The following is a 21,482-nucleotide window of genomic DNA, read 5'->3' as shown; positions in this document are numbered from 1 at the left end:
AAGCTTCATCTGTGTTTACAGCCGCTCCCAGTCGCTCGCATTACCGCCTGAGCTCCGCCTCCTGTCAGGTCAGCGGCGGCATTAGATTCTCAGAGGGGCACGAACCCTACTGTGAACTGCGCATGCGAGGGATCGAGGTTGAGTGCTCCTTATGAGACTCTAATGCCTGATGATCTGAGGTGGAGTTGAGGCGGTGATGCTAGTGCTGGGGAGTGGCTGAAAATACAGACTATCATTAGCAGAGAGGTTTGACTGCACAGAGACCATAATAAATCAACTGCTTGCAGACTCATCAAAACTCCATCAGTCAGTGGCAAGTGAAAACGAGCTCAGGGCTCCCACTGATTTTGCATTATGGTGAGTTGTATAATTATTTCATTACATATTACAATGTAATAATAACAGAAATAAAGTGCACAATAAATGTAATGTGCTTGAATCATCCCAAAACCACAGCCACCCCCATCCGTGGAAAAATTGTCTTCCACAAAACTGGTCTCTGGTGCCAAAAAGGTTGAGGTCCGCTGTTATAAAGGATACTTTATATAAAGGATACTTGCCAGTGTTCCTCAAAACTATCAGGGGTCGTGAAAAACACAGAAAAGACTGAGAAATTGTCACACACCAGAGGAGACTGGGAGACATGCAATATGGGACCCTAGACTGGTTTCTGGAACAGAAGATTCCTAAGTGGAAAAACTGATGAAATCTAAACAAAGTTTGCAGTTGAGCTCATAGTAATGTACAAATGTTGATGTCTTCATTCTAGCAAGTGTGCCATGATTATGTAAGATGCTAACAATGGGGGAAACTGGGTATATGGGAACTCTGTATCACCTCTGAAACTTTACTGTAAATCTAAAATTGTTCCAAAGTAAAGTTTACTAAAAGAAATTAGTATAGCATTTAAAAAGTGTACTTTCAAACACTAAGAGTTAAAGTTGTAACAGAGCCAACACAAACAATTCTCTCTGTAGTGAAGTGACTATAAAGGAGAGTGCTTTGATCTAGCAGGGGGTAGAACAAGGTTGTAGCAGGGCAGGCAGGAGGGGCTGTCACGCACTCAATTCTTCAGAGGTCTCAAAAAGACCACATCATCAACTGGACACACAAGTCATTCCCATCTGCAGGGAGATCTTGCCCTTCCAGTGCAACCCCTTCTCAGCAGTGCCATAAAGACATTAACAGTCTTCAAACAGGGGGAACAGCAATGACTGCACAAATGAACCATCTTGACGTGGATGTTCGGCTGAAGCTGCCTGACTAGTTCCAGAGCCTGCCTCTGGCACACAGAAGATGCAAATGGAAGCCACAAAAAGCAAGCAATAAACTGCCACGTTAATAGGTTCCACTTGGTCTGGGTTTCTGAAGGGGAAAGGTAGGGGACTCGGTAAAGCACCACCTTCAAAAATCCAGTTTACAAGGACACCTCAAAGTAATTCCAACTGTGGTTAGGACTGAAATCTTATAGGCTTCTGATCTCTAGAGCAACTACCTTGGGCTCGTCCCTAAGAGCTGTAAGAGCACCAGGAGACACAGGCTAGCTTTAGCCTGCATGTACCTACAAGATAACCAGGGGGGCCACTTCTAGATTTGGAGGTTGCAAATTCAAATCCTTCCTAAAGCTCAACTCATCTTCATAGCACAACAGGAACCCCACATTTCCCCTGAGAATTAAGAAACAACTTGGGTCTGTAGAGGTAAACAGGCTCTAGTCAGCTGCTGGGCTACAAGCTACGGGCTCACATTTCATTTCTAGAGTAGGAAGGCTGGATATGTGCTGCTTGGCGTCAGTGAGAGAGGCCTGAAAGGAGAGAGTCTGAGCACTGGTAAACTAGTGGCCTGAAACATGCCCTGACAGTAAGTAGTGCAAAGGTCAACATTATGAGTATCTTTTTTGTGTCTGCCTCTTTCCAGTCTCAACTTCCAGTTTGTTTTTCTACACTGTTTACTCAACACATGCCTGGCTCTCATGACACCTGCCCAGGCACTCAGATACTTTCACTCTCTATGAACACAACACCTACCTCAGCATCTACGGGGGAAGATGGGACAGCCAGACTCCAGTTCATTAGCTCCTCAGAGGACAACTCCTGTTTTCTGGGGCCTAGGCCCCATCTACAGCAGAGTGACTGTTGAAGGGCTGCCTCTACTCAGCTCTGCTTCCCTACCCATTCTCACTCCTCACCCCATCTTGCCACAGTGTGCATTAAAGACTTATTCCTTAGTTTCATATTATTCTCAAGAATTTCATTTTAAAATGCAAATGCCCCCTAAAGGAACATATTAAGCTACATTAACGCCATTATCAGATCAACCAACGGGCACAAGTTCACAAAGGGGAGAAGATAAAGAGAAGCCCAGGAAAGAGCACTGGAAGCCTGGATAAGACAAGACAGTGAGGAGTCCCCAGTGCCCATAATAGGAAGAGGGGCTCAGAAAGAAAAGCAGAAATGGCAACAAAAAAGAGACTACTCCTCTTCACAATTTTTTCAAATCATGCCCTATTTAATAACCATGAGGGACTTCTCTGGTGGCACAGTGGTTAAGAATCTGCCTGCCAATGCAGAGGTCATGGGTTCAATCCCTGGTCCAGGAAAATCCCACATGCCGCGGAGCAACTAAGCCCTTGCACCAAAACTACTGAGCCTGCGCTCTAGAGCCCACGAGTCACAACTACTGAGCCCGCGCAGCGAGAGCCCGCGCTCCGCAACAAGAGAAGCACCCGCACCGCAATGAAGACCCAATGCAGACAAAAATAAAAATTACAAAAAATAAAAACACATGAGCTTTTGCCTTAACTTGTGTGTGTGGCGGGGGTGGGGGGGCAGGCAATCGCGATCATTGAATCACTTAGTTATTTACTTCAGGTCTGAGGAAATAAGGATCCCTACTTCCCAAACCCAGTAAAATCAGTGCCATGAAACAAAGAGTGAAAACATGTCTGAGACAAAAGATGAAATCAGCTCAGAATGGGGAAAAAAAACCAAATTGCCATTAATCGGGCTGGGAGGACAGACACAGATAAAGGCAGGTACAAAGGAAACAGGAAACACTATTTCTCCCAAGGTCATACAGCAGCTGTAAAATGCTATAATGACCCTCTCTGAGTGGCTACTGCTTTCTTACCAACGACGCTCCCAGACCAGCTTTGTTACAGCCATCTATTACTAAGGATACCCAACTGCCACCCACGATAGCACCCAAGCCCTAATTAATCCTCACTTCTAGTCCTGCCTCAGAAACAGCAGCCAATCCAAAATTGATCCCACTTCCCTAGAGCCTCCTCAGAATCCTTCAGCAGGAACCCAACCTTACAGAAGCTGCTTCCCTCCTCCCTCTTACCGCACGGCATCCCACAGGTCACCTGGTGTGTCTTCCCTCACCACGTATGTCTATCTGGTTTTGTCAGACTACAGGCTTGTTTCAGGTGATCTCTGAACCCAGACGCCTTCCTCTCTTCCCACTCCCAGCCTCAACTCCTAGAAGCAGAGACTCCACCCCTTCCTACCAGTCTTCCCTTCCTGTACAACTGCCCTCCCCACCAGCTGATAATATAAGGAAAGAAGAGTGAATTCAATGATAAGGAGGTCAAAAAAAGAAAGAGAAGGAGCAGCCCCAAGAATAAAGAAAAACCAGGAGTATATAGTATTCTAGAAGCCTAATGACAAAAGTGTTTCAAGGAAAACAGAGTTATTAAGTGGGGCCAATCCAGCTAATAAATCAAGTAAGTTGAAAACTGGGAACAAAGCACTGGATGTAGTATCATGCAGGTCACTGGTGATTTTGAAAAGAGCAGCAGTTTTAGTGGAATGGTAGGGACAGAAGCCTGAATGGAAAAAATTCGTGAGACTAGGAAACAGGAGGTGGAGATAGCCATTACTGATACTAAATGTTTGAAGGACTTCTGCTATGAAAGAGAGCAGAGAAATGGGGAAGAAGCTGGAGGAGGAAAATTAATAATATTACATTATATGTAAAAGCAAGAAAATTTTTTTAATCAATCCAATCTATAGTTATTGTTTCAAGGCATGTAAAACAATAATGTGTGCCAATATTACATCTCCAAAGGAATTTTTTTTTTTTTTTTTTTTTTTTTTTTTGGCGGTACGCGGGCCTCTCACTGTTGTGGCCTCTCCCGTTGCAGAGCACAGGCTCCGGGCGCGCAGGCTCAGCGGCCATGGCTCACGGGCCCAGCCGCTCCGCGGCATGTGGGATCTTCCTGGACCGGGGCACGAATTTCTGTCCCCTGCAACGGCAGGCGGACTCTCAACCACTGCGCCACCAGGGAAGCCCCTCTCCAAAGGATTTTTAAATTTTGTATTGGAAGAAGTTTAAAATAACTCAAATGTCCATCAGTGGGGACTAAGCTAGAAAAATGAAGACATATCTACCTGAGGGGATACGCCACAGCCATAAAAATGAATGACTATTTCTACAGTGATCTCTAGAATATAATTATGAAGTGAAAAAAAGTAAGATGCAGATCAATATCTATAGTCATGACACTTCTTTGTAAGAAAAAGGACACATTTATATACATTTGCTGGTGTCTGCAAAACAAAACAAAATGCAACACTGAATGGATAATCTATAAATGAATAAATAAAAATGAGCACTTACAGGAAGAGGAAGGCACTATCTGAAGGGGACAGAACAGGAGGGAGACCTTTCTAAATACACCATTCCTAAATTGAGACTTAGGATCACAGAAATGTTCTACATACTCAAGAAAAAAAAAAAACAAAAAAACCAACACGCTAGGTCAAAGGGGGACAAGAGTAAGAATTGGAGATTAAAAATAAATTTCCGGGCTTCCCTGTTGGCGCAGTGGTTGAGAGTCCGCCTGCCAATGCAGGGGACAGGAGTTCGTGCCTCGGTCCGGGAGGATCCCACATGCCGCAGAGCGGCTGGGCCCGTGAGCCATGGCCGCTGAGCCTGCGCGTCCGGAGCCTGTGCTCCGCAACGGGAGAGGCCACAACAGTGAGAGGCCCGCGTACTGCAAAATAATAATAATAATAATAATAATTTTCCTAGGATGGTGACTGACACAGAATAGGTGCTCAATAGAAAATTATTTTTAAAAAAAGAAAGAAAATTATTTATGCAGAAATACTTAGCAGTGTGACATTAAAAAAATATTTACTGTGTTGCACTGTTGGAAGTTAGATTCAATGCTAAGAGTAATGTCTGATGATTGCCTATGTCTAACTGTCGCTGGAGGACTCTACCAATGACAGTAAAACAGGTTTCCTATATAAAATCTAAGAGTTTATGATACCTATAAAAAAGGAATATAATATTTGATCCTCCTCTTCATTCACTAGTTTCACTGAAAGTAAATAAAGCACCAAACCCTTACTCTAAAGAACTGGCAATTAAAGGTAAAGAACTAAGCATTTAATCTAGCCTAATTTGTAAAACTGAATTTCAGGAAAATAAGTCATTGTTGATAAATAAATGTTTCCTCCGCCCAAAACTACTCTAGCTAATATATGTGGGAAAAAATTGCCACTTTGTAATCCCTAATTGAAATGATTCAGGCAATAATCAATGAACAAAACCATTAGACAAAAGGTTGGTTGATGGGGAGGAACTTTGGAGGGATCAGGCTGTCACCACTTGAACACTTTGATTAATCTCAGCATCACTAAGAGCCGAATAATTTTGAAAAAGAAGTACAAAGTTAGAGGTCTCACACTTCTTGATTTCAAAACTTACTACAAAACTACAGTAATCAAAATAGTGTGGTATTGGCAGAAAGACATATAGACCACGGAATAGAATGGAGAGCTCAAAAATAAACCCTCACATTTATGGTCAAATGATTTTTGACAAGAATACTAAGAGCATTCAATGGGGAAGGGAAGTCTTTTCAACAAAGGGTGTTGAGAAAACTGGATATCTACATGCAAAAGAATGAATTTGGATCCTTATCTTACACCATATACAAAAATTAACTCAAAATGGATCAAAGATCTAAACGTACGAACTAAACCTCTGAGAAGAAAACAGAAGGAAAGCTTCATGACACTGGATTTGGAAGTGATTTCTTGGATTTGACTCCAAAAGCACAGGCAACCAAAGAAAAAAGATAAACTGGACTACATCAAAATTAAAACTTTTGTGCATCAAAGGACACAATCAACAGAGTGCAAAGGCAAACACCGAATGGAGAAAATATTTACAAATCAATATCTGATAATGGGCAAATATCCAAAATATATAAAGAACTCCTACAAAATAAAACTAATAACCTGATTTGAAAATGGGCAAAGGGCCTTTTGCCTCGCTGCATATGAGAAAGCAAGATGGGTCACCAGCAGCTCTAATGGAACCATCCAAGAAAATCAGGCCAAGGTTCTTGCTCTTGCTGCATCTGCTCAAACCTGCACAGTACGATCCAAAAGTACAGCCTCAATATGTACCACCAGTGTTTCCCAACAGTACACGAAGGAGATGGGCTTAATTAAGTTGGACTAAGCTAACTTCTTGAATGGGTCATCCAGGACATCTACCTTACCACAGAAACAATGCTAGCTCTTTGTACATTAAAACAAAAACAAAAACCCTTTTCAATTGAGAGTTTTAATGTGAATGGAATAGTCAACTGACTATAGAAATCTCCTTTTAAAAATTTACTATTATCTTCTCAACGGATTCATCTTCAAAATATGTGGCTTATTTTCCCTCAGTTATATAAAAGTATTCACACTGGAGGGAAAAATGGGCAAAGGACGTGAACAAACTGAAGGACCTAAAAGCACAGGTAAAGATGCTTGATATCATTCATCATTAGGGAACTACAAATCAAAACCATAATGAGATACTACCTCACACTCATTAGGATGGCTCCTGTCAAAAAAACAGGAAATAACAAGTCTGTGCAAGATGTGGAGAAACTGGAACCCTTGCACACTGGTGGGAGGGTAAAATGGTACAGCCACTATGGAAACCAGTATGGCATTTCCTTAAAAAATTAAAAATAGAATTGCCATATGGTCCAGCAATCCCATTTCTAGGTATATACCCAAAAGAACTAAAAGCAGAGTTTCAAAGAGATATATGTATACCCGTTTTCATAACAGCATTATTCATAATACCAAAAGGTAGAAGCAATCGAAGTGTACATTGATAGATAAATGATTTTAAAACTGTGAGATATACATACAATGGATTATTCAGCCTTGTAAAGTTGGAAAATTCTCAGCCATGTTACAACTTGGATGAAACTTTAACATGAACTGATATAAAAGCCAGTCACAAAAGGACAAAAACTGTGTGATACCACTTATATGAGGTACCCAGATAGTCAAATTCAGAGACAGGAAGTAGAATGGTGGCTGTCAGGGGCTGGAGGGAGAGGGAGAAGAGGAGTTATTATTTAATAGGTACAGAGTTTCAGTTTTGCAAGAGTTCTGGAGATAGATGGTGATGATGGCTGTATAACAATGTGAACGAGCTTAATGCCACTGACCTGTATACTTAAAAATGGTTAAGATGGTAAATTGTTATGTGTATTTCACCACAATTCAAACAAACAAAACCCTGAGGCCCAGTAACTTTAAATTAGTTGCTCAAGGTCAATCACTATTATGTGGCAGAATCAAAACCAGAGGTCAGATCTATTTAACTCCTGGACTAGTACTTATCTATAACATCAGGCAGCACTTTTTTTTCCCCCTGGTCAGTTTTGAATGTTCCACCAACCAGGAAAGAGAGAGTACTTATGGAGACAACTATTCCTGGCAGAAAAGATGGAAATACTAACATCTTAATAATTTGAAATTTTATAGCCTACTAATAAAGTATAACTGAGTGGATGATAGCACAATTGCAGAAAATATAGCATGAAAGTACATTTAAGCAACTTAAATTGCTAATTTAAATCTCAAAGTATAATTATGTTTTAAGGGTAACACAGGGAATCAAAACTATAGCACATTAAGAGCCAAACGTATGTAACTGGAAAAAAATATACAGATTAAAACTGGCATTTTAACAATCGTTTTGCATTAACTTTGAAAAGCACTTAAATGTAACATTGGATAAAAGGGCTTAACATTTATTGCTCATTTTACATGCAAATAGGGAGAAAAATGGCTGGAATTCTCATTCCTTTACTACTTCTACTGCATTTCTCAACCAATCTGATTGCGACACACTTGGTGCTTCTTCATATCTGTAGTATTTTTACCAAAGGGTAATTTAAAATAGAATATTTGAACAGAAGAAGTACTTCCAAGTATTTAGTTCAAGAACCAGAAAGTCAAATTTTAGACTAGCAACTGATTTACTTAATTCAACCTTAAGTAGTTCCATTAAAAAAAGAGAGAAAGAGGTCTGTTCTTCTTGGTACATGTACTTTAAAGTAAGGTTTAACTTAGGACTGATATCTTTCTGCAGAGGTATATGTATGTTTTGAATACTAAAAAGCCTAATAACAAGACATAGCCCCATCTGTCTTTTTTAAAAAACTCAAACGCTATCTTTGACATAATCATGGACAAAAAGGGTAAAACAGCATTACTGATGGTAATTAGTTATCCTTGGTGAGATCTCTGATAATGTACTACATCAACTCTCCCTTCCCCCTCCTCCTAAAAGAGGATGGGCTTTGTTTCTGGGTTCAGGGAAACTGCTCCCAGTCAACATCATCATCCTAGCTGGACCAATGTGAGAACTAGCGAAACAAAGAAAATAGATACCCCTTCCCCTCAACATTCTCTCCTAAGAAAACTACATTACAGACGTCACATTCACTGACAAGTCAGAGTCAGACAGAGACAAAGCAGAATTTGTTAAATGTTTCTTCATTCTCCTTTCATTTTTCACTTTCTTCATCTCTTTGGTCCTACCCAATCTTCCTAAGTATCCCTTCCTCTTCGTTTCCATTGCAGGCCCTTATTAACAGGCCCAAAATTTTCCTGGCTTGAATCTGGGCACAGAGCTTTGAGGGAACGAATGACTACTAATCCCTAGACTAAAGTAGCAGCATCCACACACAGGGGGTCTTGGGACTCACTCATAGCCATTGGGACTTCCCAGTCCTACAAAGGGAGCCACCCTCACCACCCTCTCACAGCAGAGGTACAATGCATTGGGCCTTTTAGTCTGGGCCATGACACTCAGCTACTCATCTCTCTTCCAGATGACCTGTGGGTGTAAATATGCTTCAGAGTACCATCACCTTCAATCTACCTCCCACTCTTTTGCACACAGAACCCTCAACTCATGCCAAACTGCATTAGTCATGCTCAACCAGAGTTTATGCTTATTTACTGCAATCTGGAAATGTGATACCCTGTCACCAATCTGAATCTTTTTAGTTAAAATACTGCATATCTGGGAAAGCCCCTTCAGACACCATTTGACCTAGAAAGTTATTATTTCCTAATGTTTACTATTTTTTATTACTGAAAATAAGTTTTCATAGACTTCATTATTTTTAAGACTTTATTTTTAGAAGAAGATGTAAGTTCACAGCAAAACTGAGAAGATAATATACTCTCTGCCTCCACATACATAAAATCTCCTTTACTATCAATATCCTACATAAAAGTGGTGTATTTGTTACAACTGATGAATCTACACAGACACATCATTATCACCCGAAGTCCATAGTTTATGTCAGAGTTCACTCTTATGTTGCACATTCTATGGGTTTTAATAAATGTATAATGACATGTTTCCACCACTATAGTATCACAGAATAGTTTCACTGCCCTAAAAATCCTCTGTGATCTGCCTATTCATCCCTCCCTCCCCTAGCCCCTGGCAACCACTATTTCCACAGTTTTGCCTTTTCTAAAATGTTATATAGTTGGCTACATACAGTATGCAGCCTTTTCAGATTGGTTTCTTTCACATAGAAATATGCACTTAAAGGTGTTCTGTATCTTTTCATGAAGTGAAAGCTCATTTCTTTTTCATGCTGGATAGTATTCCACTGTCTAGATGTACCAAAGTTTATTTACCCATTCATCTACTGAAGGATGTTTTTGATTGCTTCCAAGTTTTGGCAATTATGAATGTAACTGCTATAAATATGGTAAGAATATTTTAGTTTTGTAAGAAACTGCCAAACTGCCTAACGAAGTGACTGTACCACTTTGCATTCTCACCAGCAATAAATGAGTTTCCGTTGCTCCACATCCTTGCCAGCATTTGGCATTGACAGTGTTCCAGATTTTAGCCATTCTAACAGGTAGGTAGTGGTAACTTACTTTAATTTGCAACTCTCTAATGACAAAATGTTGAACATCTTTTTATATGCTTATTTGCACCTGTATATCTTCTTCGGTGAGATGTCAGTTCAACTCTTTTCTGCTTGTTTTTTGAGTTGTTTGTTTTCTTATTATTGAGTTTTAAGAGCTTTCTGTATATTTTGGATAATAGTCCTTTATCAGATGTGTCTTTTACAAATAATTTCTCCCAGTCTGTGGCCTGTCTTCTCATTCTCTTGACACTGTCTTTCACAGAGCACTTAGGTTTTTAATTTTAATGAACTCCAGCTTATCAATTCTTTCTTTAGATCATGCCCCTTTGGTGTTACATTTAAAAACTCATTGCCTATAATCAATTCACTCTGCTGCACACCTGAAACACAATATTGTAAATCAACTATACTTCGATTTAAAAAAAAAAAGTCATGGGAAATTCCCTGGCAGTCCAATGGTTAGGACTCCATGCTTCCACTGCTGAGGGCTCTGGTTTGATGAGCTGTGAGGCACAACCAATAAAAGTCATGGCCGTACCCAAGATCATCTAGGTTTCTGCCTATGTTATCTTCTAGGAGTTTTACAGTTTTGCATTTTATGTTTAGATTTATAGTCCATTTTGAGTTAATATTTGTGAAGGATGTAAGACCTGTGTGTAGATTCATTTTTTTACATGTAGATGTCTACTTGATCCGGCACCATTTGTTGAAAAGAATACCTTTTCTCCAGTGTACTGTCTTTGCTCCTCTGTCAAAGATCAGTTGACTATATTTGTGTCAGTACATTTCTGGGCTCTCTCTTCTGTTCCAATTATCTATTTGTTTATTCTTTCACCATTACCACAATATCTTGGTTACTTTATAGGAAGTCTTGAAGTCAGAGTGTCCGTTCTCCAACTCTGTTCTTCTCCATTGCTGAATTGGCTACTCTGGGTCTTTTGCCTTTCTGTATATAATTTAGACTCAGTTTGTTGATTTCCACACAATAACTTGCTGGGATTTTGATTGGGACTGTGTTCAATCTGCACATCAAGCTGGGAAGAACTAATATCTTGAAAATACTGAGTCTTCCTATCCATGAACATGAAATATCTCTTCACTTACTTAGTTCTTCTCAGATTCTTTTCATCAGAATTTTGTTGTTTTCCTCATATAGATCTTGTTCACACTTGGATAGCTTTACACTTAAGTACTTTATTTTGGGGGGATAAAAACATAAATGGTAATGTGTTTTTAATTTCAAATTGAACATGTTCATGCTGGTTTATAGGAAAGCGTTTAATTTTTGTAAATCAATCTTGTATCCTGCAACCTTGTTATAGTTGCTTATTAGTTCCAGGATATTTTGTTGTTGATTCTTTCAAATTTTGCCATCTGCAAAAAAAAAAGATGGTTTTATTTCCTCCTTCCCAATCTGAATATTTTTTATTTCGCTTTAATTGTCTTATTGCGCTAGCAAGGACTTCCAGTACGATGTTGAAAAGCAGTGGACTTTCCTCTGCCTCACTTCTGATCTGAGCAGAAAACTTCTAATTTCTCAGCATTAAGTATGATATTAGCTAAAGATTTTTTGTAAATAATCTTTATCAAGTAGAGAGCGATTCCCTTTCTTCCTAGTTTCCTGAGAGTTTAATCACAAAAGGTGTTGGATTTTAACAAATGGTTTTTCTGTATCTATTGGTATGAACATGTGACTTTTCTTCTTAGCCTGTTGATGTAATGGGTTATATTAATTGATTTTTGAATGTTGAACCAGCCTTGCATGTCTGGGATAAATCTCATTTGGTCATAGCATATGTTATTCTTCTTACACATTGTTGGATTTGATTTGCTAATATTTTGTTGATGACTTTTGCATCTATGTTCATGAGAGATAATGGTCTATGATTTTCTTTCCTTGTACTGTCTGTCTGGTTTTGGCATTAGGGTAATGCTGGCCTCATAGAATAAGTCAGAAAGTATTCTTTCTGCTTCACTCTTCTGGAAGAGATTCCAGAGTAGTGGTAAAATTTCTTCCTTAAATGTCTGGTAGAATTCACCAGTGAACTCACCTGAGCCTAGCACTTTCTGTTTTGTAAGGTTATTAATTGTTGGTTTAATTTCTTTAATAGATATGGCCTATACAGATTATGTCTTCTTGGGTGAGCTCTGGCAGATTGCACCTTTCAAGAAATTGGTCCATTACACCTAAGTTATCAAATTCATGGGCATTACATCTGTTTGTTACCAACATGACTTGCTCATAATATTCCTTATTAACTGTTGAATGTGCATGGGATCTGTAGTGATGTTCTCTCTTTCATTTCTGATTTTAGTAATTTGTATCTTCTACCTTTTTTTCTTAGCCTGGCCAGAGGTTACTGACTTAAATCAATCTTTTCAAAACACCAGTTTTAGGTTTTATTGATTTTCTATTTGCAATTTCACTGCCTTCTGCTCTACTCTATATTTTTCTTCTGATTTAATTTGCTCTTATTTTTCTAGTTTCCTAAAGTGGAAGCTTATATTATAGATTTTAGGTTTTTCTTTTTTTCTAACATATGTATTCAATGCTATAAATTCCCCTCTGAGAACTGCTTTAGCTGCATTTCACAATTTTGATAGGTGTTATTCTCATTTGCATTTAGTTCAAAGTATTTTTAGATTTCTCTTGAGATTTCTTCTTTGATCCATATGTTATTCAGAAGTGTGGGGATTTTTCCACTATCGTTCTGTTGTTGCCTTCTAGTTTAATTCCATTGTGGTGTAAGAGGATATGTTGTATAACTTCTATTCTTTTAAGTTTGTTAAGGTGTCTTACGGCCCAGAATCTGGTTTACCTTGGTGAAAAGTTTCATGTGAGCTTCAGAAGAATTTGCTGCTGTTGGATGAAGTAGTCTGCAGATGTCAATTATATCCAGCATAATGATGGTGTTGTTGAGCTCAACTATGTCCTCATGGTTTTCTGCCTGCTGGGTCTGTCCATTTCTGATAACGAAGTGTTGAAGTCTCCAACTAAAATAGTGGAGACTTCGTCTATTTCTCCTTTCAGTTCTATCAGTTTTGCCTCACAGAGTTTGATATCCCATTGTTAGGCACATATACATTAAGAATTCTTATGTCTTCCTGGAGTACTAACCCCTTTATCATTATATACTATCCCTCTTTATCCCTGATAATTTTCTTTGGTCTGAAGTCTGCTCTGACTGAATATAGCTACTTCTGCTTTCTTTGGATTAGTGTTAGCACAGTACATCTTTCTCCATCCCTTTATTCTTAATGTATATGTACATTTATATTAGAATTTTCTTGAAAACAATGTAGAGTTGGGTCTTGTTTTGTGATCCATTCTGACAATCTCTTTCATTTGTACATTTAGACTACTGAGGTTTAAAAGTGGTTATTGATATAGCGGGATTAATATCTACCATATTTGTTACTGTTTTCTATTTGTTGCTCTTGTTCTTTGTTCTGATTTTTCTCTTCTACTCTTTTTCTGCCTTTTAGGTTTTAATTGAGCATTTTACATGATTCCATTTTCTCTCCTTTCTTAGTATAACAATCAGTTTTTTTTCTTTTAATGAGGTTGTCAGTTTGCAATGTACATTTACAACTAATCCAAGTGAAATCATAAATGACACTACCCACTTCATGGATAGTGCAGGTATCATATAATAGCAAAATACTCCTAATCGCTCCCTCCTGTCCCTTGTATCACTGCTGTCATTCATTTCACTTATTCATACACACACACACACACACACACGTATATATATGTATGTAAACGGTTTATACACAGATACACACAAACACATATAATTGAACACAAGCATACACAATTGATTACACTGTTGCTGTTATTATTTTGAACAAATTGTTATATTAGATCAATTAAGATTAAGAAAAATAGGGACTTCCCTGGTGGTCCAGTGGTTAAGACTCCACACTCCCAGTGCAAGGGGCCCGGGTTCCATCCCTGGTCAGGGAACTAGATCCTGCATGACGCAACTAAAGATCCCACATGACGCAATGAAAATTTTGCATGCAGAAACGAAGATCCCATGTGCCGGAACTAAGACCCAGCGCAGCCATATTAAATAAACAAACAAACAAATAAAGGATTTTTGGGGGGTTTTTTTTTGCGGTATGCGGGCCTCTCACTGTTGTGCCTCTCGTGTTGCGGAGCACAGGCTCCAGACACGCAGGCTCAGCGGCCATGGCTCACGGGCACAGCCACTCCACGGCATGTGGGATCTTCCCGGACCGGGGCACGAACCCGTGTCCCCTGCATCGGCAGGCGGACTCTCAACCACTGTGCCACCAGGGAAGCCCCAAGTAAAGTTTTCTTTTTTTTTTTCCTTTTAATTCCACCTTCCTCCCAATTCTCAATGATGGGGCTGTGAGGAACTACAGGCACTCTTCCCAATTCTCCCTCTTAATCAGCTTGGTAAAACTTTTCTCCGGATTAGAGATGAATCTCTTCCAGTTCTAGTTGACACTTGAGCCAAACTTCCAGTGCGCAACCTTACTACTATAAAACAGCCACTGCCTTTTAGTACTAAAACAGCTAGAATGGGGGGATCTCTAATGAACCGCAAGAGGTTCCTGTCTCTGAACCTACTCCCTTTTGTTTAGGCCCTTTGGGAGATACTTACTCTGTTCTCTTTAGTTCATCCACCCCTACCCATTTATTATGCTGAGACTTCTTAGACAAGTATGCTAGAATTTGGGAGAAATAATTCTAGAATTTGACAGTAGTCACCAAAGTAACACACTAGGTGAATTAAACGACCCTTTATTTGTTCGGTCTCTGATGGTACTAGAGCAGATTCTGGAAACACTGATCATTTGTTCCTATTGAATCAGCTACCATTTCCTTATGGGCAAAATCTCCAAATGATGTTAGCAAAATTCACAGCACACCTCCCATCAGCATTCAAATAGATCCCTCAAAACCTCCTCCCCCAATTAATCAATACTCTATAAGTAATGAAGTATTTCAAGGCATAAGGCCCATCATAGAAGATTACAAGGCTCAAGCTCTCATCATCCCTTGTACTACCCTCTGTAACAGTCCTATTTTATCAGCGATAAAACCCAAGGGCCAAGGACAGAGATTTGTGCAGGACCTCTGAGCAATAAACAACATTGTTATCCCTCAACACTGTGTTGTTCCTAACCCTCATACATTACTAACATCCACTCCCACAGATGCTGAAAGCTCAGCCTCTGTACACCAGTGCCAAATCGAATCTCGGAGACAGGGTTTTGGTTGAAGTAGAAAAGAATAGCTTCATTGCTTTGCCAGGCAAAGGGGGACACAGAGGAATCCTACCCTTGAAAACTATGTGTCCCCCAAAGTAAAGTATTTTTAAACAAGAATAAGAAACTTTTAAAAGAATAAGACTTTTAATCCTACTTTCACTTACTCATTCTCCAATGTGTTTTCTTTGTATTTTTAAAATCTGGTTAATATGCTAAAGATTTTAATGGAAAAAGCAGAAAACATGCAAGAACAGATGGATAATGTAAGAGAAAGGTAGAAATTCTAAGAAAACAAAACAAAACAAAAAAGCCAGAGATCGAAAACTGTAACAGAAATGAAGAATGCCTTTGATGGGCTCATTAGTAGACTGGACCCAGGTGAGAAAAGAATTTCTGAGCTTGAGGATATGTCAGTAGAAACTTTCAAAACTAAAAAGCAGGGCTTCCCTGGTGGCGCGGTGGTTGAGAGTCCGCCTGCCAATGCAGGGGACACGGGTTCGTGCCCCGGCCCAGGAGGATCCCACATGCCGCAGAGCGGCTGGTCCTGTGAGCCATGGCCGCTGAGCCTGTGCGTCCAGAGCCTGTGCTCCGCAACGGGAGAGGCCACAACAGTGAGAGGCCCGTGTACCGCAAAAACAAACAAACAAAACTAAAAAGCAAAGGGAAAAAAGACTGGGAAAAGAAATGGAAAAGACTACCCAAGAACTGTGGGACAACTACAAAAGATGTAACATATGCATAACTGGAATACTAGAAGGAGAAGAAAAATAGGAACAGAAGAAATATTTAAAGTAATAATGACTGAAAGTTTTCCTAAATTAACATCAGACACCAAGCCACAGATCTAAGAAGCTAAGAGAACACCAAGGAAAATAAATGCTCAAAAAACTACACATAGGTAAATCATATTCGTAATGCAGAAAATTGACAATAAAGAAAAAATCTTGAAAGAAGCCAGAGGAGAAAAACCGTTTACTGATAGAGAAACAAAAATCAAAGTTATATATGACTTCTCAGAAATCATGTAAGGAAGCAGAGAGTGAAGTGAGATATTTAAAATACTGAGGGGAAAAAAAAACCTCCCAGCCTAGGATTTGGTACTTTGCAAAGTTATCCTTCAAAAGTTGAAGAGAATGATAATTCTAACACTCCTGTCATGTCTGATTCTGGTTCTGATGCTTGTTCAGTCTCTTCAAACTGTGCTTTTTGTCTTTTCCTTTTCTGTTGAAAGGTGTACGTGAATATACTGTGTAAAAGGAACTGCAGAAAAGAGTCTTTTAGGTGTAGGGGGAGGGGAAGCATTCTGCAGTCCTATGATTAGGCCTCAGTCTTTTGGTGAGCCTGTGCCCCTTGACTATGAACTTCATCAGTGCTTCTCAGTTTTCTTCCCCATTTATGGGACAGGACGGCTAAGGGGACTGGAGCTGGGCATTTCCCTTCCTCTAGGTCAGTTAGGCTCTGATAAACCCATAGCAGGTAAGGCTCTGGTAAAATAATTTCTCCTGAGAGCAGGAGATATTACCCAGACAATATTCCGGGTAATTTCAAAACAGTTACTTTCCCCCTTCCCTGCCAGAAGAATTAGGGGATTTTTTTTCTCCAATATCCACTGGGAAAACCTGGTAGAGATTCTTGAGGTAAAACTCACGAAAGTGTGGGGACACTCCTAGAGTCTTCATCTCTCAGGCTTGTCCACACTGAGCCTCCAGTAATTTGTCAATTACAGTTCTGGTTTTTCTACCCCAGTAGTGGTTTCCACTGGTGGTTTCTGCTCTGGTAAATTTTAATTCTCTGCATAATTTTTAGTGCACATTAAGCTGCATATTCTTCTGCCTTGGGTATTCCACATGTTTAACACCTTTCTCATTTTATGACCTGGAATCTTTGACTCCACCCTGAAGATGCCACCAGGCATCTGACACGGAAAAACCTTAAGGAATCTTTACTAAGAGAGTTCTCACAAGACAAGTTAACAGTTGAGGAAGGATTACCACATAAGGTTTCAAAATATAGTCATATCTTTTAATAGCAAGAAGAAGGGGCTTCCCTGGTGGCGCAGTGGTTGAGAATCCACCTGCCAATGCAGGGGACGTGGGTTCGAGCCCTGGTCTGGGAAGATCCCACATGCTGTGGAGCAACTAAGCCTGTGTGCCACAAATACTGAGCCTGTGTTCTAGAGCCCAGGAGCCACAACTACTGAACCCAGGTGCCACAACTACTGATGCCCACATGCCTAGAGCCCACGCTCCGCAACAAGAGAAGCAACCGCAGTAAGAAGCCACGCACCACAACGAATAGTAGCCCCTGCTCACGGCAACTAGAGAAAGCCCGTGTGCAGCACTGAAGACCCAACGCAGCCAAGAATAAATAAATTTATATATAAAAAGAAAAACAAGAAGAAGAAGAAGAAGCAGTAGCAGCTGCAGCATCTAACACCTATTCATTGCTTACCATGCCAGGTGCTGTTCTAAAAGCTTTTACATGCATTAACTCCTCAAATTCCCTCAAAACCCTATGAGGTGAGGACCGTTTTCCTTATTTTATAGGTGAAGAAACTGAGCCATTGAAAGCTAAAATAATTTCCTAAAGGTCACACTGCTACTGCACTGTTGAACTAGAAGTCAAACCCAGACGGTATGACTTCAAGGTTCACGCTGCTACTCTAGTGTCCTTCTTAATAAAGAAGAATATTTAAGAATTTAACTGTAAGTGAGCCAAGTAAATTATGGTTTGTTCATTCTTAGTAAGCAGCCCAGATTCCGTTTTTGAGATGGCTGTCTAATATATTTTATTTTTTGATCACTATTTATATACCTTGCCCCAACACAGCAAAAAGAATTATCAATCCATAGAGACAAAAAGTACATTAGTGGTCACCAGGGGCTCTATGAATGAGGAGTGACTGCTTAATGGGTATGGAGTCTCCTTTTGGGGTAATAAAAATGTGTTGGAACTAAAAAGATGATGGCTGCACAATTCTGTGAATGTACTAAATGCCAATGAATTGTATGCTTTAAGTGGTTAACTTGTTATGTGAATTTTATCTCAACCGAAAAAGAAAGAACAATCTATAACATTTTGGTTAATAGTAGGGGGAAGGTTCTAAAATATTAGTTAATAGGAAAAAAGTAGGGTATACGATTATATGTAGCACAATACCAAATTTGAAAAACAAAATTTTTTATGCTTTTAATATTTGGATACATACACTAACAGTGTCTATATCTGTATTTCAGAATAAATGTTGTTTTCTTTATGTTTTCTATATCTTCTAGGTCATATATTTCTTTTATTATCAGGACAAATACATTTTTTAAAGAATTTAATCACAAATAAGTTTAGTGATGTAATTGATTTAAAAGTCCTAAAATAATAAAATGGTTGAACTAAATTCAAATATATCAATACCTATAGTAAATGTGAATAGTCTAAACACACCAATTAGAAGAGATTGTCAGAAAGGAAAAAAAAATAGCCTAACTATATGCTGTCTGTAAGAAGCTCCAAATATAATAATATAGGGAGGCTGAAAGTAAAAGGCTAGGAAAAGATACAGCATGCAAACACTAATCAAAGAAAGCCAGAGTGGCTATATTAATATCAGACTTCAGAGTGAAGAAAATACCAGTGACAATGAGGGACATCACACAATAATAAATGGGTCACGCACCTTGAAGACATAATCCTAAATGTGTATGCACTTAACGACAAAGCTTCAAAATACATGAACCCAAAACTGACAGAACTGAAAGGAGAAACAGACAAGTCCAAAACTGAAGTTGGAGACTTCAACACTCTTTTCTCAGTAATAGATAGAACTAGTTGATCCCCCCAATAAAAATCTATAAAGATATAGAGAAATTGAACAACAGCATCAACCAACTACATCTCACTGACATTTATACAACACTCCACCCAACAATAGCAAAATACACATCCTTTCGAGGTACACATGAAATACTCACCAAGATAGACAATATCTCTTGGGTGTATCTCCTGGGTCATAAACACCTTGACAAATTTAAAAGAATTGAAATCATACAAAGTATGCTCTCTTAACATAATAGAATTAAACTAGAAATGATCAAACAAGATAACAGAAAAATTACCAAACATTTGGAAACTTAACTGCATACTTCAATACAATCCATGGGTCAAACAGGAAGTCTCAAGGGAAATTAGGAAATACTTTGAACTGAATGAAAATGAAAATACAGTATTTCAAAATTTATGATAAGCAGCTAAAAGCAGCACTCTGAGGGAAATTTACAGTTGTTGTAGACTAAACATTTGTATCCTCCCCCCACCAAATTTTTATTTTGAAACTTAATCCCCAATGTGAGTGTATTTCGAAGTTGGGCCTCTGAGAGGTGATTAGGTCCTAAGGGTAGAGCCCTCATGAATGACATTAGCATCCTTATTAAAAAACATCCCAGAAAGGATACAAAGGCCACCTTATGAAGTAGGAGACTAGCCCTCAACAGACACTGAATCTGCCAGCATCTCTATTTTAGACTTCCCAGCCTCCAGAAATGTAAGAAATAAATTTCAGTTGTTTACAAGCCACCCAGTCTATAGTAGTTTATTACAGCAGCCCAAACAGACTAAGAGAATAATATTAAATACCTACATTATAAAAGAAAGGTCTCAAATCAATGACCCCAAGCTTCCATCTTAAGACACTAGAAAAAGAAAAAAATAAACCCAAGTCAAGCAGAAGGAGAGAAATAATAAAATTAAGAGCAGAAATCCAGGGACTTCCCTGGTGGTGCAGTGGTTAAGAATCCACCTGCCAATTCAGTGACACGGGTTCGAGCCACGGTCTGGGAAGATCCCACATGCCACAGAGCAACTAAGCCTGTGCGCCACAACTATTGAGCCTGTGCTCTAGAGCCCGTGCTCTGCAACAAGAGAAGCCACCACAATGAGAAGCCCACGCACCACAACAAAGAGTAGCCCTGCTCGCCGCAACTAGAGAAAGCTGGCGCACAGCAATGAAGACCCAACGCAGCCAAAATAATAATAATAATAATAAATAAAAAGAGCAGAAATCCATGTAACTGAAAACAGAAAAACAGGAAAATCAATGAACCCAAAAGCTGGTTTTCTTAAAATTAAGAAATCTATCAAGATTATTAAAGAAAAAAAGAGAGGAGACACAAAATATCAAGAATAAGAGCGGGTTATCACTACATACACAGAAAGCATTAGAATGATAATAAAGGATAGTACAAACAATTCTACACACATAAATTCAATGATTTAGTGAAAAGGATCAATTCCTTGAAATTACGCAAAGTCACCCAAGATGAAACATAACCTGAACAGATCTATAACTATAAAAATAAACTGAAGGGCTTCAGTGGTGAAGAATCCGCCTGCCGATGCAGGGGACATGGGTTTGAGCCCTGGTCCGGGAAGATCCCACATGCCGCAGGGCAACTAAGCCCGTGTGCCACAACTACTGAGCCTGGGCTATTGAGCCCACGAGCCACAACTACTGAGGCCGTGCACCGAGAGCCCGTGGTCGGCAACAAGAGAAGCTACCACAATGAGAAGCCCACGCACTGCAACGAAGAGTAGCCCCTGCTCGCCGCAACTAGAGAAAGCTCACGTGCAGCAACGAAGACCGAATGCAGCCAAAAATAAATGAATAAATAAATAAAAAGAAGAACCCTCCAGGCCCAGGTTTCACTAGCAAATTCTTAAGAAGAAGATGGCCACCAATTCTACGCAATTTGTTACAGAAAACAAAAAAAATTGGTACAACATACCAGAGTTTATAGAGCTGCAGGCCACTAGCCACATGTAGCTACTGAGTGCTTGAAGTGGAACTACAGCCAGACGTTGAAATGATACTATTTGGGCTATACCAAGTTAAATAAAATGTATTATTAAATGCTCTTTAAAGTCTTAGTAAGACTTAGGTCAGATAAGGTCTGCTTTCCTATTCACTTCTGATTTCTAAATACAAAAGACAATTGTAAAACTAAAAAAGGAAAAAATGACTTTGAAGTGA

The 21,482-nt window shown here is 39.3% G+C and overlaps 1 protein-coding gene and 1 pseudogene across 5 annotated transcripts in view; one reads left to right on the top strand and one right to left on the bottom strand.

The window, feature by feature from the left end:
- ILRUN (inflammation and lipid regulator with UBA-like and NBR1-like domains) overlaps nucleotides 1-21,482 on the bottom strand; it is a 121,966-nt gene that overhangs the window by 30,619 nt on the left and 69,865 nt on the right. The gene's annotated exons all lie outside the window — the stretch shown is intronic.
- LOC109552524 (small ribosomal subunit protein uS14-like) lies at nucleotides 6,312-6,483 on the top strand (annotated as a pseudogene).

The sequence above is a fragment of the Tursiops truncatus genome, chromosome 10 (assembly GCF_011762595.2).
Source record: "Tursiops truncatus isolate mTurTru1 chromosome 10, mTurTru1.mat.Y, whole genome shotgun sequence".
Classification (NCBI taxonomy): Eukaryota; Metazoa; Chordata; class Mammalia; order Artiodactyla; family Delphinidae; genus Tursiops; species Tursiops truncatus.
This window is presented reverse-complemented; position numbering and strand designations above follow the sequence as displayed.